General features: G+C 31.9%; 1 protein-coding gene across 3 annotated transcripts in view; it reads left to right on the plus strand.

Annotated features, from left to right (window-relative positions):
* Utx (Utx histone demethylase) overlaps positions 1-16904 on the plus strand; it is an 81190-nt gene that overhangs the window by 10908 nt on the left and 53378 nt on the right. The window contains exon 1 of one of the 3 annotated variants that reach the window (XM_083094653.1): positions 11300-11940. The exons of the other annotated variants lie outside the window; for them this stretch is intronic. The gene's annotated coding sequence lies outside the window, so the exon portion shown is untranslated. Of the gene's footprint in view, positions 1-11299; positions 11941-16904 lie in introns of those variants that run through there. 3 annotated transcript variants of the gene reach the window in all.

Genomic DNA, 16904 nt, shown 5'->3' on the forward strand with positions numbered 1-16904 from the left:
CAGCTGGCTCCAGACTCAATGATAGTTGTTGTTTAAAACAAACGTCTTGACAACGCGCGCGGAGACGAACTTCCCGCCGACAGAATAACGGGTGGCGAATACATCCGCAGGGACGGGACGCGCAACATTATATATATAAAATTTTTATATATACAGGGTGTTTCGTAATAAGTGCGAAAAATTTTAGGAGATGATTCTTTGTCGAAACTTAAGGGGGGTTTTTCATATAAACATTAAAGTTCTAATAAAAAATTGAATAGGGGTTGCTAGTTTCATCGCCTTATAACAATACGAGAGGCTGAAAAAAATATTAATAAATAACCTTTTTACTAGTAGGAAATATCCACCTAATTTCATTTCTTTAACTTGTTCCAAATTTGAGAAAAAAATAAAAACCTCATTTTTATCCCTATTTTTGGAGGAGTGTAACTCCACAGGGAGAGATGTAGGAGTATATGTTTATATGAAAACCCCCCCTTAATTTTCGACAAAGAATCATCTCCAAAAATTTTTCGCACTTATTAAGAAACACCCTGTATATAATAATATACATATATTACACAAATATAAATTTTATAAATATATCTAAAATATATAGTGTAATTTTTAGTGATATTTTAGAACACTCCTCCCCAAAAAAGCTCTAAAAAAATTCCCTCTGAAATTTTGAACAAAAATCTCTAGAAGAGATCAGCGATTTTTTTTACAAAATTTTTATGGACGTGAATAAAGACAATCAATTTTTAAAGATACAGATAATATATTTTTTTTTCATAATCTTTTTTATAAGTCCAAGATAAGATATTAATTCCAAGTGTCTGTATGATCGAAAGTCCATTTGTTGCGAGGGTGAATCTAAGCGCGAGACTTTGATTTGGCTGCGAAATAAATATCGATATACCCGGTGTACCCGATGGACGAGGACGACGAGGACGAGGACGACGACGAGTCGCCGTCACTTTGCGCGTCGTTCGGCGAGGTCATGGTCAGGCAGCGTGCTGAAACCGAGAGTCAACAAACTCTGACGGCGGCTCGTTGGCGAAGGAACGAACGAACGAACGAGCGAGCGAGCGAGCGAGCGACCGACCGACCAGCTATCCGACCGGACAGTTAACCAAACCCGCCAAACGTAACCCCCCGACCGGGGGAGCGGATAGCCCGGTTCCTCGGTTCCTCCGTCTTCGTAGCGGATTTTGCTCCTCTCTCTTTCCCTCCCCCGCGAACACGTCTATCTAAAAATAATTCTCCGAACATTATTTATAGTGCCGTCTCTCTGTTGCGTGATACATTCTTGGCAGGTTCACGATCGGCATGTGACGTAGACAATCGCTATCGATTGCCGAAAGGTCTAGGATCCTTGTAAGCAATGTCAATTTCCTTTCGTAATCCTCTTTCCTTCAATTCGCGCTGTTCCTTATACGTAAAAAAATATTTTCCGACACCATATCGTTTAATAATATTATTATTTAATAATATTGTTTTATGTTATGAATATTAAAAATTATAAATTAAAAATTATAATAAAAAATATAAATTAAAAATTATAAATGTTTTTATATTATATAATATTATAAATATTATAAGCATTATAATATTATAAATATATTGTAGAATATAATATTATAAATATATTATAGAATATAATATTATAAATATATTTTTATACATTATTTTATTTTTTTTTACATTATTATATTATTATATAAACTCTGCTATCATAAAATATTTTAAAGATTGCAAAAATTTATTTTATATTATTATTAAATTCTGCTATTTCATATTATTTTATTTTTACTTTATTTTATTATTATTAGATTGTTAACAGAATTTTTCATGATTTAAAGTTATCTAAAGAAATGTAATATGATTTATGTGTGTTATCAGACTGTAACAGATAAAAAATGTTATTCATGATAATAACGTTTTGCATAAATATGATCCAGTTATGTAAATTGCCGTTACTTTTCGAGGATGTCGTTGCACAGAGAGAAAGAGGAGGGAAAAAGGATATCTTTGTGCAAAATTTAACATCTCATTTTTCTTCTATAAGCGCGAATCATTTTTATGCATTTATAGTTGGCTTTTAATAGGCCGCACTGAAGGTTTAAACGAGGTTAAGGTTGAAAGGGGGAAGAAAACGTTTGCTCATCCCCTCGGCTTAAGAAATTAGCCTCGTCGTCGGTATTGGATGAAATAGAGGATGCTTTACGATATACATACAATATTCCATTGTCACATGATGACACATCTATAAAAATAATTTTCGAATCATGATGGACTTTCGAATACCAAAAATATATAGGTACTTGTATTTGACTCGAGAAGTTGTCTAAAAAGCATCTTTTCTCCGATTCTGTATCGTGTATAATATGTCGTTATTTTTCATATTATCATATATTTTATATATTATATATATTATATATTTATATATTTTATATATTATTTTATTTTATTATTATTAATTTTTTTAAATTTTATTATTATTAAATTTAAATATTATATATATTATATATTTTATATATTATTTTATTTTATTATTATTAAATTTTTTTCTTATTAAAAACTCGTATTTATTATTTTATTATTATTTTATCTAATTTTTCGTCCAACTCGAGATTAGATACTTCCAAGAGAGATTCGTGTATCAGGATTTGGGAGTCTATTTTTGACAGCTGTTTGACGTTTGAGAAAGTAAACACATGGCGTCAGGAGATAAATAAAAGCAGTCTTGCAAAACGTCAAATTAATCGGCGGGAGGAATAGATTTCTGCAAACGCGAATGTGTATCAAGAGATACACGAGAGGATGCGAGGGGGAGATAAATGACGCATAACTAAGCCGGGCTACGCGAGTTTGTCGACATTAAACTGTAACCCGTGACGTCGAACGACGACGACGACGACGGCGGCGGCGGCGGTGGCATCGGTTGCTCGCGGGACTCTCGATTCGCGTCGTCCGCGAACGTCGTGACGTCAACGCGACTGCGAGCCGGGCGTGCGCGAATCGTCGCGCACCACGTCATTTGCGTGCCTCGCTTCCTCGGCTTCGTACCTCGCGCGCGCGCCGGAGACAGCGGCGAGTCACGTGACGTCACGGCTCGAAAGCGGGAGGGGGGAGGAGGACGACGCGGCGCGCGCGCGAAGGTGAACGACCCCGCGGACAGAGTTCAATACACCACGACGACCATACGTCGAGGAAGAGAGAGAGAGAGAGAGATATGGAGAGTCCACGACGATGCTGACGCCGACGATGATGACGATGACGAGCTCCTCTCCGTCGTTGTTTGCGATGTTTCCCTCTGCTGTCTTCCTTCCCGTGGAAGGAAGGAGCCCTCCTCCCCCTCCCCCCTTTTTCTCTATCTTCTTGCGGTCTTCCTCTTCGCGTTACGCGAATCGCGGGGCAATTGCGAGGCGAGATCGTTTTGTAATCAAGTTTCTCTCTTCGTGAAAATTATCAAGGACTTAAGAATTTAGGATGTTGAGCAATTAGGGATCCTCTCCGTAATTATCATACGTATAAATCTGGGGCATTTTTGAAAAAACTCTATCGATACATTAACTTTCATTAATTGCGAGAAATTTTGTATTGACTATGAAAAAAGATCTTGCGTCGTTTCTTATTGAGAAAATTTTATTTATGTATTAAAAAAAAATTAATAAAAATTTCAGATAAATTTTTATAACATAATTCAATACAATATATAATTAAATTTTTTTTTAGAGAATTACGCGTAATTTTAAATTCTTGTACATATATTATTGAATATATTAATTATTCAATAAATTAAAAATTGAGAAAATTTTATTTATGTATTAAAAGAGGTTTGATAGAAAAACCTTCAATTTATAATATTTATAATATTTTTCAATACACAATATATAAAAATAAATATTTAGAGAATTATATACAGTTCTAAATTTTTCTTGTATATTATTAAAGATTAATTATTAAATATTAAATATTAATATTTTCGATTGAAATAAAATATTAATTATTGTTAAATTATAACATGTATAATTTAACAAAGTTTATACATATTATATAATTTAATAAAGTTTATACATATTATATAATTTAGCAAAGTTGTCTGGCCGGATTGATATGAATTAAAATGGTTGATACGATTTGATATGATTTGCGCGCGCGCTAATCTTTTTATATGCATATTATGATAAATGGTCAGAGAGTTTTATCTCTGCGTACTTATTATTCATTAAAGTACATGTAGCAGAAACACAACATTATGCAATTAACGAAAATCTGATGTATTTAAAAAGAAATCTATCATTGCAACTCTCATTAATTGCGAAAATTTTTATATTAATTATGAATAAAAAATCTTGCATCGTTTCTTATTGAAAAAATTTTATTTATGTATTAAAAAAAATTAATAAAAGAATTAATAAAAATTTCAGATAAATTTTTATTAATATAATTTCAGATAAATTTTTATAATATAATTCAATACAATAAATAATTAAGTATTTAGAGAATGACACGTAATTTTAAATTCTTGTACATATATTATTGACTATATTAATTATTCAACAAATTAAAATAAAATAAAAATATTATCGCTAAATTATAATATATAATTTTCAATAATGTTTGGCCCCCGATTGACATGAATTGATGGTTTGATGGGCTTTTTATTTGCATATTATGATAATATACATGATATATTAAGAGTTTTGTCTGAGAAATCTGAAACTTTACTAGAATCTCACACGAGGAATTTCTCACGTCCCAATATTCGCCGCGATAACTTATTCGCAGTTCCTGAACGTTCGATCGATCTGCTTTTATTTCGGTGCACTTCGTCTGTTTTTCTGCATTTAGCTGAGGAAGTTAAAATTAGTCGACGCGACGCCAACGTTACTTGTGGAAGTCACTGACTTCCAACGATGAACTGGCCTTTCTTCGGGTAAATGCAAAAAAATTTACCTACTCCGCGAACGCAAATGAAAACGCGGCTTTTACCAGGAATTGGATATAGTAAGCAGATGTGTGTGTCCGGTTTTCCAAATAATTCAATATTGAATTTATTTAACCCACAAAAATAAATTATATAACAAAATAAAATAACAAAAATTTTAGTAATTCAATTATTTCGATTAAATTAATTTTTTGAGTATCATAGATAAGGTATAAAAGAAAGATTATTTACATAAAATTAATTTACCCCAAAAATGGGTTGCGATAAATAATTATATGAGGGAGAAAGAGAGAGGGGGAAGAAAGAAGAAAGATTTATATAATATCAAATTAATTATGACAATAAATCTATTGTAATCTCATTACATTTATCCCGAGAATGAAACGCTTGCTACGGCGTTAATAGTGATTTAATGATTGCAATTAACGGTGAAGTATGGGAGAGAGAAGGATACTGGATCTGGTATTTAATTAATTGTGATTTGCAAATTTATTATTGGAGAACAAACACAATAAGAGTCGAATTGTTGCGAGGCCCCGACTTACACGCGATCATTTCTAACGGATGACGTGAAAGTACACATGCCGGTGGCACGAGACTGCACCTTGCAAAACGAAGTGCGTGCCGTCGTCGCGACCACGTGGGTCGAACATCATGATAAGATCAGTGGGAACCCACTAGGCCAAGTTGGTTCTCGACATCTATAACTCTTTTTAGGTTATCGACATAAACTTGTAGCATTAATAAGCTGTTCTTTAAAGGCGAGGTCACTTGGCTTAACTCTTTTTTTTTAACGTAGCATTTTGAGGCGATATTCAACACTGGAAGGGTGAAACAAACTTTACTCGTTTGTGCAAGATAAAAATTTGTAAGTCAGTTTCATAGATAGTAAATCATTTATACATCAGTCTTATAGTAGATAGTCTTATATAGGTAATTTTTATCTGCCAATCTGTAAGAGAGAGAGAGAGAAACTATAATTATGTACAAAAGATTAAAAGCAACTGTATAGTGCATAAATATTGCTTACTCATTACTGAAAACATACTAAAAATAACTCCACTTATCTAAGGTCAAGCGAGTTTCTCGTGCATGCCTGTCATCGATAATTACTGATGCACAAGTTTTTTATAGTTTATTTTTTTTTCAAATCTGTTTTATTTATTTGGCTCACACATATATATTTAATCAAAGTTCGAGATGTGTTTTATTTATGTAAGACTGTATTTTATTTTTCCGTTTAAAGTTATAGTTAATGTATGCAATTTGAAATTTTTTAAAATTCGATAGTAGATCGATAGTAGATTTAACATCAAAATTTCATATCGTATTAGGGGTAACTTTCTTGCTTCCACGTGACACGATCGACTTGGATCGATTCGACTGAAAGTAACAGCGTTTCCTTTCGTAAAAGTGAGTTAGCGAATGAGCGAGTGCACTCTCGTATTGGCAATGTTTCAAGGGTAAGACTTTAATCGCCAACATGAACATTTATCATGCAAATGTTACCTTAATTTCCGTCAATAATTACATCACTTAGAAACATTGAGAGTTCGAAAACTTAACAATTTTTAGTAAAATTTTTAGATGCAGATAATCTTTTTTTTTTCTAAAAAAAATGTCTTTAAAAATGTTATTTTCCATATTCTTAGAGATGTGGGCTTTTTAAAATTATTTTTATATAATAATTCTATAAGTATATTAAATAAAATATATATTAAATATAATTCTATAAGTATATTAAAATTTAAAATTATTTATAATTTATTATATATTAAATATTTATTTTTAAATATATTTAAATTTATTTTTAAATATATTTAATATTATATATAAATAATAATTAATAAATTTTTATAAAATTAATAATTAAAAATTTGATAATAAAAAATATCTAATAATTTAAGAAAAGGAAAAAATATTATGAAACTTAAATATTAATATTGCATAAGATGCAAAACTTTATATTTTAAAAATATTTATTATATCATATAAATAATATAATTAAAATGTGATAAAATTAATAATTTAAAATGTAATGCAAAAAATTTTTCATAACATTGTGATACATAATTTGCATTTTTTAATGTATATTTCACGTGATTTGCATGAAAATGAATTTTTTAATCGTGTTTGTTGTTCTAAATTTCGCGAATTTCGATGTATTTTTTTATCGTATTGGCCAAATTAACTTGCTAAGAAGGTATCGTGTGATTCTTGGCGTACGTAATTAAAACGATGTAGTGGTGTTAGTTGAAAATAATTTAATTCCGTCGCGAAGTCGCCGACGGCTAAAGTAAGAAAAAAGAAAGGAACAGGAGAAACGAGAGATTGCAACCGTCTCACTGTGTGTATTTTGGTAACGAAGCCCTCGGTCCGCGGAATTTCCATCTTTTCTTTCTCGAAACGCGAACGCGATGTTTCCAAGCACATGCTTTCAAATTCTTCAAGGATTTAATTTCTTTCGGCTCGAAAACATCTTTTTCATATGAATGCATTTGCATATTATATGTTGGAAACATATTTATCTTTAGATACAACGAAGTTTTCCTATTAAAATATCCTCGTTTTGTTTTATCTTCATTTTGTGAACTTAGCACCTGACATTTAAAAAATTAATGTTTTAATATGGAAAATGTGGTTCGGGAAAATTATTTTTTATATATATTATATATTTATAAATATTTCAATATAACAAATTATAATATATTATTATATATTTATTATTATATATTTATAAATTAATTTATTTATTTTACAATTATTTATTTAATTTATAAATTATTATATATTTATAAATATTTTAATATAATAAATTATAATTAATATATAATAAATTATATATAACTAAATTTTAATATATTTATAAAGAATTATATAAAAATAATTTTTTTTCTTGATGGAAATATAAATTTTATGACGAAACTTTTTGTGTTTAATAAAGAAAAAGAATGCTACGTAAAAAAAATAATTTTTATTATACAGAACGCGCTTTCTTTCATCATAAACAAATAATATCCTTTCTATAAAAATTATTTCTTCATAAATTTCGCGAATAGAATTCATTCCTGTTACGACAAATGCATTATCCTACATAATGTTTATTAATTTTCCTCGCAATGCATTCGTGATGTAATCCCGACCTCTGTTATGTCGATCGGTCCGTTCAAGACTCACGCGAGACAGGTGTATTTTTTTTGTTTCGGTCGCCGTAAACGTAAATGCTCGTTATGCAAAGTTCGTAATATGCGTACGCGGTTCGCGCACTATTTATAGACTACGCAGGAACGTAAGTTTGGTGAGATTAGGTAAACCGTTTGCGCACTCGCGTTTTTACATAATTAACCTTCGCGGTGTTATTCGCCGCGCGGTATATTGCATTCCCGTATATTGCTCACGCGATAACCGGCTCGGATAACGGGTCCTTACGTAGCCGCTGTATTAATTCATCTCGCTCTCGCTATGAATTGTATCCCGATCATCGATCTCCTACAAGTTTGAGATTGAGTTTGCATTTCCACCCCTAACGATCGAGGAGTAATAATCAGATTTTGATGAAATATAAGGGCTAAAATGATCAGAATATTTCTTTCGAAGAAGAAGCTAAAATTATCAGAAATCTTTCGAAGAACAAGCTTTATATTGGCTTATTTTTTTATAATTATTTATGGTTTTTTGATGAAATAATACATGTTAATGTAATAGAAAATAATGTTATTAATATATTGTATTTTTTTTATACCAATTCTTCTCATTATTGTGTGGATAAAAGTATTGAAATAAGATAAGTGAAAAATAAATATTTTACGAGATATTTCATTTTATGTAAAATTGTCAACTTAAAATATCTCGTAAATTATATATTCAATTTTTAGCTTATAATTTTTTACGTGAAATATTGTAAGGAATCAATTTATATAGAAAAATTAGAGCAATTTCATTTGAAAAAATGGAAATGAATAACCTCATGACTTTCATTTAAGATTAAACTTCACAGGAAGAGAGTAATATAATTAATATAATTAATATAAATATATATATATATATACTTAATTTTTTATATAAATTTATTTGTTTGATTTAAATATGAATAATTTTTTGAAATTTAATTAAATTTAAATAATTTATTAATTATGAATAATTAATATTTGAAATAATTTTAATGAAAATTAATTATAGAAAATTAATGTAATTATTAATAAGATTAAACTTAATGAAGTTCTATAACCAATAAAGCTCTCATGTCCCTCTCGAAATCACAAAATTTTTTTGAAACGAAACATTTTTCGAAGAAAGCCTTGGTTTTCGAGAAATATCAATGCACTATTTAAAATGACCCATCCTCTATAAATTATGTATGCTTTATAATAATAATATGATATATGTGCTTTCTTCCGAATAAGCGAGCAACTCGATGGTTTTATCTCCGCTTTATATCGCTAGAAAAAATTTTGAGAGTCACTGGCAGGCGAGTTTCTTCGTCGCAACAAGAGAAACGAAACCGGAAACTACCGTCGCGTGTATTTCGGTAACAGAGGTTCCGGTAACGGAGGGTAGGCGGGGAGGACCGAAGAAAGGGCCGCCGCAAAATTCCAGAGCGACGGTCCCTCTCTCGCTTCTCTGCTACAGGGGTGGAATGGTGGAATTCAATATATATATATACATGGTCGCGGAGAGAAGAAGAACGGCCGCGATTCGTGCGTGTCAGACGTATAATCAGACGATTATGCTTTCGTAATGATAGGCCCGAATTCCGAGTAAACCGTGGATACCTTCTTATACGCGTTCTATGGGTAGTCTATGGGAAATTTCTGACGCTCTTCAAATAAAAAAAAAAAAGAAAAAAGAATTGGCGACAGCTTCAATTGCGGTTTCAATGATTTCGTTCATTTTTTTGTTTTTTCGAGCCTCGATTATCTTAATAATCGAAGACGCTTAATTGTACCTTTGGCTTTTATGTAAGCATCCCAGAAACTTTTCAAAAATATTTATATTTAATTTTATTATATTTATTATATTTAATTTTATTATAAATATTTATATTTAATTTTATTATATTTAATAATATAATTATTTTCTACGTCCTTTCTTTTTCTCCTTTTTATATTTAGCAAGTTATTATCGATCCGGTCTCGAATAATGTATTATATTCGGGTATAATAACAATCCAAAGTATTATTATGACTTTAATTATTACATGTAAACATAATTAAATACAATATTAAATATATTTAATATTGCATTCAATAAAATGATATATTGAATGTTTATATGAATAATTCAATGAAATTAAATCAAAACATACAGTGGAATGTTAGGGTCACATTGGATTGTTACAATGGATTGCTTACGTTCACATATTTTTCTACGACATGTAAGAAGCACGCCATTGTTTATTTAATTGTGTAGCTGTAACTGCTTGTGATGATTCTAAAGAACAAAAGGAATTTATGATTCGCATGTCGTAAAGTATCTTTATGAAAATGCATTACGTATACTTTGCGTATATTGTTAAAGTAGCTATTAAAAAAATATAGATAATTATAATAATAGATAATTTATTTAATAAATGTGATTAAAATTTGTATGGAAAAATATTTTCTCGTACGAAATCTTCTTTTTTATTATATCATTATTCACAGGAATATTCTGTATATATTTTGATTTAATTTTATTGAGAATTATATTTATATAAATATTAAATAGATCATTTTATTGAATACAATATTAAATATATTTAATAATATATTTATTTAATAATATGTAATATATTATTATAAATAAATAAATTATATATAATTTATGTAATATATTTAAAAATATATATAATATTATAAATAAATATAAATTATATTAATACATATAATAATATTATAATATGTATTAATAATTTATTTATTTATAATAATTTTATATTATATGAAATTTCAATATATATAAGTCTATTTATTACATGAAATATGAAATATAATATAATCCTAAAGAACCGTAAAAAAGATGATGCATAAAAAATACACAAAATATAATTCTATTATCAATATCATCAGTTTTATTTTTCTCTGACCTTTATTTATGAAACGAACGCAATTTTAAAGAATACGCAGCCACCAGTAGCTGGATGCATCGCATCGCATCGCATCGGATCGCATCGGATCGCATCACGAAGAGGGTGAACGCGCGTCGGGCGGTGGCTCGGCGACGAGTGTCGCGGAGCGCTGCTCTAAAACAGGGCCGTTACGCATGCGCGCTTCCTCTTCGCGCGCTCCCCTTCCCTCGAGACGCGCGGATAGGGAGAGCGGCGGGAGGGGAGGGGGAGGGGGAGGGGGAGGTGCGCGCCTCCTAATCCCGAGTCGCCCTACGCGCCGCTAGTCGCACGAGAGCCTTCGACGTGTGGAGGTGTCTCCTCGCGCTCCGCGTGCGTTACCGCCGCTCGCTCGCTCGCTCTCTCTCTCTTTCTCTCTTTTTCTCTCCCCCGTGTTTCCCCCCGACCCCGTGCGACGACGACGACGACGCATCATCATCATCATCATCATCACTGCCACTAGTAATAGTAGTACAACACTGCCGAGTGCGAACGCGCGCGCAATCGCGATATCGTGATACATACATCGCGGCGACGATCGGAGTGCACTTCACACCGCGACGAGGACGAGAGTGCTCGTTCGCGGTGTCCTCTCTCTCTCTTTCTGTTGTCGCGTGTTCTCTGTGTGTTCTCCGTGACGCTACGTAATACGCTCACACTGCCGGAAGCGCGCGCTCGAGCAAACAGCCGCAAACAAACGTCGGGGATGCCATGGGACGTCGCTGAAACGTCACGTCTTTCGAAACGACACGGCGGGTCGGGGGTGGAGGAGGAGCGCAGCCAGGAACGAGCGAGGACCAGGACAGGAGGGGGACTTGTGTGTACGCTTCATTGGAAGGAGGAGACCCCCCAAATATACTCGACGACGCGACATCGAGGTTTAAATCGTCATCGCAAGCCCCGCCGCTGGGAGATTTAAATGGTGAGTGTGCCGCGTGAAGTTGGCTACGCGTCGCGTTGCAAGTTCGCTCTTCAGCCGTGCGCGCGACGCTCATCTCTCGCGACGCTCTTCTCCGTTTATTACCCCTGCGCTGCACCCATCGGGCCCTTCAACCCTTTTCCCTTCATCTTCCTCTCTCTCTCTCTCTTTCTCTCCCCCTCCTCCCCCTCTCCTTTTCCCCATCTCTTTCGAATCGGAGCGGGAATTTTTGGCCAAGTCCTCCGATCGATGCCTCGGGGACGACGCTTTCGTGTACCGCCCTCGGCTCAACGCTCGTCCTTTGACCCTTTTGCCGTGCAAGCGGCATGCGCGCAGGGCGCAACTCCTCGGAAGGGCTCGCTCGTTCGTCCTCGACGCGCCGAGGGCCCCGAAATATCCGATCTGTACTTGCCTCGTCTTTTATCGTTCGATTTTATCGCATCGCTCGAAAACGAAAGTGATACTCTTTAAATGACGTAATAAGAGAGATTCCGTAAATCCGAGATATTTAAATACATAATATTTTAATGGATTTTATGACCATCGGAGTCGAGCTTTCAACGAAAAAATTGTATTCGTTTAAAAATTACTCGACGAATTCGACGAAAAGTTTGAATTCTTTTATAGGTGTGTTATTGGTTTTTTTTAATTTTATTCAGCAAATTTTGTTTGCCAAGGTACACGGATCATATTTTTTTTATTACTAGATTGTATCGTGAATATCGTAAATATTACAGATTTTTGGAGAAATTTGAATTTTTAAATACTTAAAACATTAAATTTTAGAGCAATTAAATTATCGAATTAAATTTATTCCCTTTATAAATAAACTTTATTTTATAAATTAAGTGTTAACCATACATGTTTACATATTTTAATAACATTGTGTAAATAGTATTAGAAAAATCTGTTTTTGACTCTTACACTTTCGTCGCGCAAGAAATTCGGCAAATTTTTTTTGCCAAAGTATACGGATCATATTTTTTTTATCACTAGATTGTATCGTGAATATCGTAAACATTACAGATTTTTGGAAAAATTTGAATTTTTAAATATTTAAAACATTAAATTTTGGAGCAATTAAATTATCGAATTAAATTTATAAATAAATTTTATTTTATAAATTAAGTATTAATACATGTTTATATATGTTAAAATATTGTGTAAATAGTATCAGAAAAATCTGTTTTGACTCTTACACTTTCGTGTCGCGCAAGAAATTCGGCAAATTTTTTTTGCCAAAGTACACGGATCATATTTTTTTTATTACTATATTGTATCATGAATATCGTAAACATTACAGATTTTTGAATTTTTGAAAGATTTGAATTTTTAAATATTTAAAACATTAAATTTCAGACCAATTAAATTATCGAATTAAATTTATTCTCTTTATAAATAAATTTTATTTTCTAAATTAAGCGTTAAATACATGTTTACATATTTTAAAACATTGTGTAAATAGTATCAGAAAAATCTGTTTTGACTCTTACACTTTGGTGTCGCGTAAGAAATTACTGGGGTGAAAGAGGGTGGAAGAGCGTCCTCGGATCATGCGAACTCGTAATCGCAATCGCGTCGCGAAGGAGGCGACTGCAATGCACATGACGTTTTCGCGTGGAAGCAGTACTTCCGGCCATTATGCTCTCCCGTGGCCTTGATGAGGCCTTGCTCTAAATAGCGAATAAAAGCCGAAGCGCCAAAGCCCCGCGGATCTAAACGCGGCTGTAAACCTTGGCATTTGTGTATCAGATCTGTTAAGCTTTTTCAACTTTTCACCGAAGAGAACAAATCTCACTCGCGAATCGCGAATGAAAAATGCTCCTTGAAATTTCATTTTTAGTACATCTTAGCATAATTATATAACAATTATATAACAGTTATATAACAATATTAAAAAAGAAATTAACGATAAGAAAATACGATAAAAATGTATCTCGAATGAAAAAGGGATCTTTGAAATATCTCGTTGATAAAAATAAATTATTAGCAAGCGTGGCCTTTTCGAAAGGGCCAGTCGGAGGCGGAAATTGAAGGTGTCGAGGAAGTGATATTTTAGAGTCATTAATTATCACGGTTCGGATAAATGCAACAAGTCGCACAAGTGCTGCGAATTGTCGATAATAATACGCGAAAGGTCGAAGACTATTGATACGCCATAACTATCGGTTGATGCATGATAGAAACTGGGTCATGAGATGAATCTCTCGCGATTGACCATTTATTGTCCTTTCAATTTTTAATTTTGTTTGCGAGCTGACAGGAGAAGAATTAATAATAAAAGAAAATAAAATAAGTAATATTCAGATGAAAATAATGAAATTTTTTCCAAGATTACTTTGAAAATCGGAATTTATTATTGATAATTTTGTATAATATTTAATGAAATATTTTAAATATATATATCTCTCTTTATTCAAGATACTTCTATCTTTTGATTACTTGTTAAATTTTATTCCAAATAAAGTTGTTAATCATAATTATTGTCTATTCAAATTTTATTCAAATTTAATAAAGTTATTGTCTTGGATTTTTATCTTATATAAAAAAATTAACAGGCCAAAGAAATTGCATAAGGTTAATTAGAGAGATAGAAATTATATAAATTGTTTAATGTGTTTCATATTTTAAGATAACTAATTGAAAAGGATAATTGATCGAAATCAAATTAATTAAATTACTAGAATGTTTGGAACGATTTTTTAAAGAAATAAAAATAAAATCCTTTCCAGTCGCACATGTATTGCAATAGCTTCGTCGGAAATTCATTTTGTCGGTTCAATTTTTTTCTGCACATGCGAATATAAGATTATGCTTGCGACTGCAGGATCCGCGGGGGAGGAAGTGGATAGAGGGGGCGGGGCGGTGGGAGTCGGCGCAGAATTTAAATTCTCGATCTCTCACGGTCGCTGACCATGGCATTCAGGCAATGCCACCTCGCAGAGTGTTGTTGAACGAGTTGAAGATCACTGGCCCCCGGCTGTTTCTCGGTCAAAGCTCGGCGGAGAGCGACCGAGATCGATGACGTATATACGCGTGTGCGAGAGAAATCATACGAGAAGAGGGGAAAAAAAAAGATTAAAATTGTCAATGGGCAAGCTTCAAACTTCTTTGGAGCCGCGACAGAGTTGCATTCCAAAGGTTGTCAAGCGTAACTAGGTCTATTCAAATTTTATTCAAATTTAGCAAAGATTACTTTCTTATGGATTTTATCTTGTATAAAAAATTATTAATAGTCAAAAAAATTGCATGAAGTTAATCAGAGGTAGAAATGTACATAAAATATACATAAAATATACTTCTTGTAGATAGTATTATGATCTATTCAAATTTTATTCAAATTTAGTAAAATTTTGAAGGGATCTTTTTTCTTCTGGAGGGATTTTATCTTGTATAAAAAAATTATTAATAAAAAAATTGTATTATTCCAGTTAATAAAAGAGATAGAAATGTAATACACAAAATATAATTTTGATGATGATTAAATTTATAAAACTGCATACATGTATGCATTACCGATTCGAATTAATTGAATTTTTATTGTCGCTTTATTGCGTGACAATTCCATTTGGAACAATTGCTCTTTCATATAAACTCTCAATATTGTCAATTTTGTTACCAATTTATTTTATTATTTTTTTATCACGTATATCAAGTGGCTATCTTGTCCAAATAAATAAACATTTAACTTTTGATTAACTTTTGTATCAAGAGAAAGAAAGAGGAGGTAGTGAATGTAAAAATGATACTCGGTAACTTTTACATTAAATACTTACATTAAAATATTTATTTTTAAAATATTATTTACATTTTATATTTTTTATTAAAATATTTATTTTTAATTTACATTAATTACTCTACGTTAAAATATTTGTCATGATAAAAAAACAATAAAAGGAACATGAGAAAAAGAGTAAAAATATTATTCAAAAATTCAAGAATCTACAGACATGGCATTATTCTTATCGATTACCTAAAAGAAGAAGAATATTCCTGACAGATATTTGTTTCTAAATCGTTAATTCAATCACGGTTATTCGTCGCTTTTGCGGGTTACGAAGATAAAAATAAGCGGCGAACGATACGTTCGTTTTGTATTTGCATTTCTCTCGTTGGCTATAATGACAAGTTATTAATCACGATTGTATCAGATTGCGTTAGATGTATACGCGATCGGTCGACCGGCGAGCCGATCAGCTGGCACGTGTGATACACGCGCGAATTAATATCTCCAGTGGGTTAAGAGCGGGTAATCGCGGAAAACGACGGGGCCACTTAATCTCTCGGCGACTTTCGAAGCATGTATCCCTCCATCGGTTGGCATTTATATCGTTTCTGTCGTTGCCCTCCCCAATTTTTTCGAATTGCGTTAACGTTGACGGGATTTAACGGTAAAAATACGATATTGCGATACTTGTATTTACATTCTCTCTTCCTCACGATTTTTTCCCTGTGTTAAAACTTTCTAAAAGCCATTAAAGTGCGAAACACTGGATTTTATCTAATAATTTTACAGTACAAATTATTATATGTATATTCATATTTTAGATAAAAATATATTAGATAAAAGCGAAATTGCACAAAATATATTAATAAATTATACAGGGAGTTTAACAAGAAATACGAGGAAAAGAGAGAATAATAATTTTTATAATACTTTTTTAACATTTATAAAAAAATATATAATTCCGGTTCTCGACTCATGTCGTAATTTTGAAAAATTGTGATTAAAAATGCAAAAGTTATTTTAGTGCATGTGACGTAATAACAAAAAATTGTTAAATTTATAATTGCAATTTTTTTTCAAAATTGTGATACAATGGAACATTTTTTCGAACTCGAGATCATATTCACAAAACACACAGCGTCATGAAAAATTATAAAAAATGATTCTCTTTCTTGTTTTAAAAAAAAAATAATTTTTATTGAATTATTATTAATATCGATAAATATTTATTTTAGCTTTA

The sequence above is a fragment of the Camponotus vicinus genome, unplaced genomic scaffold, assembly GCF_025532165.1.
Source record: "Camponotus vicinus isolate PSW18456_S1 unplaced genomic scaffold, iyCamVici1.0 SCAF_3, whole genome shotgun sequence".
NCBI lineage: Eukaryota > Metazoa > Arthropoda > Insecta > Hymenoptera > Formicidae > Camponotus > Camponotus vicinus.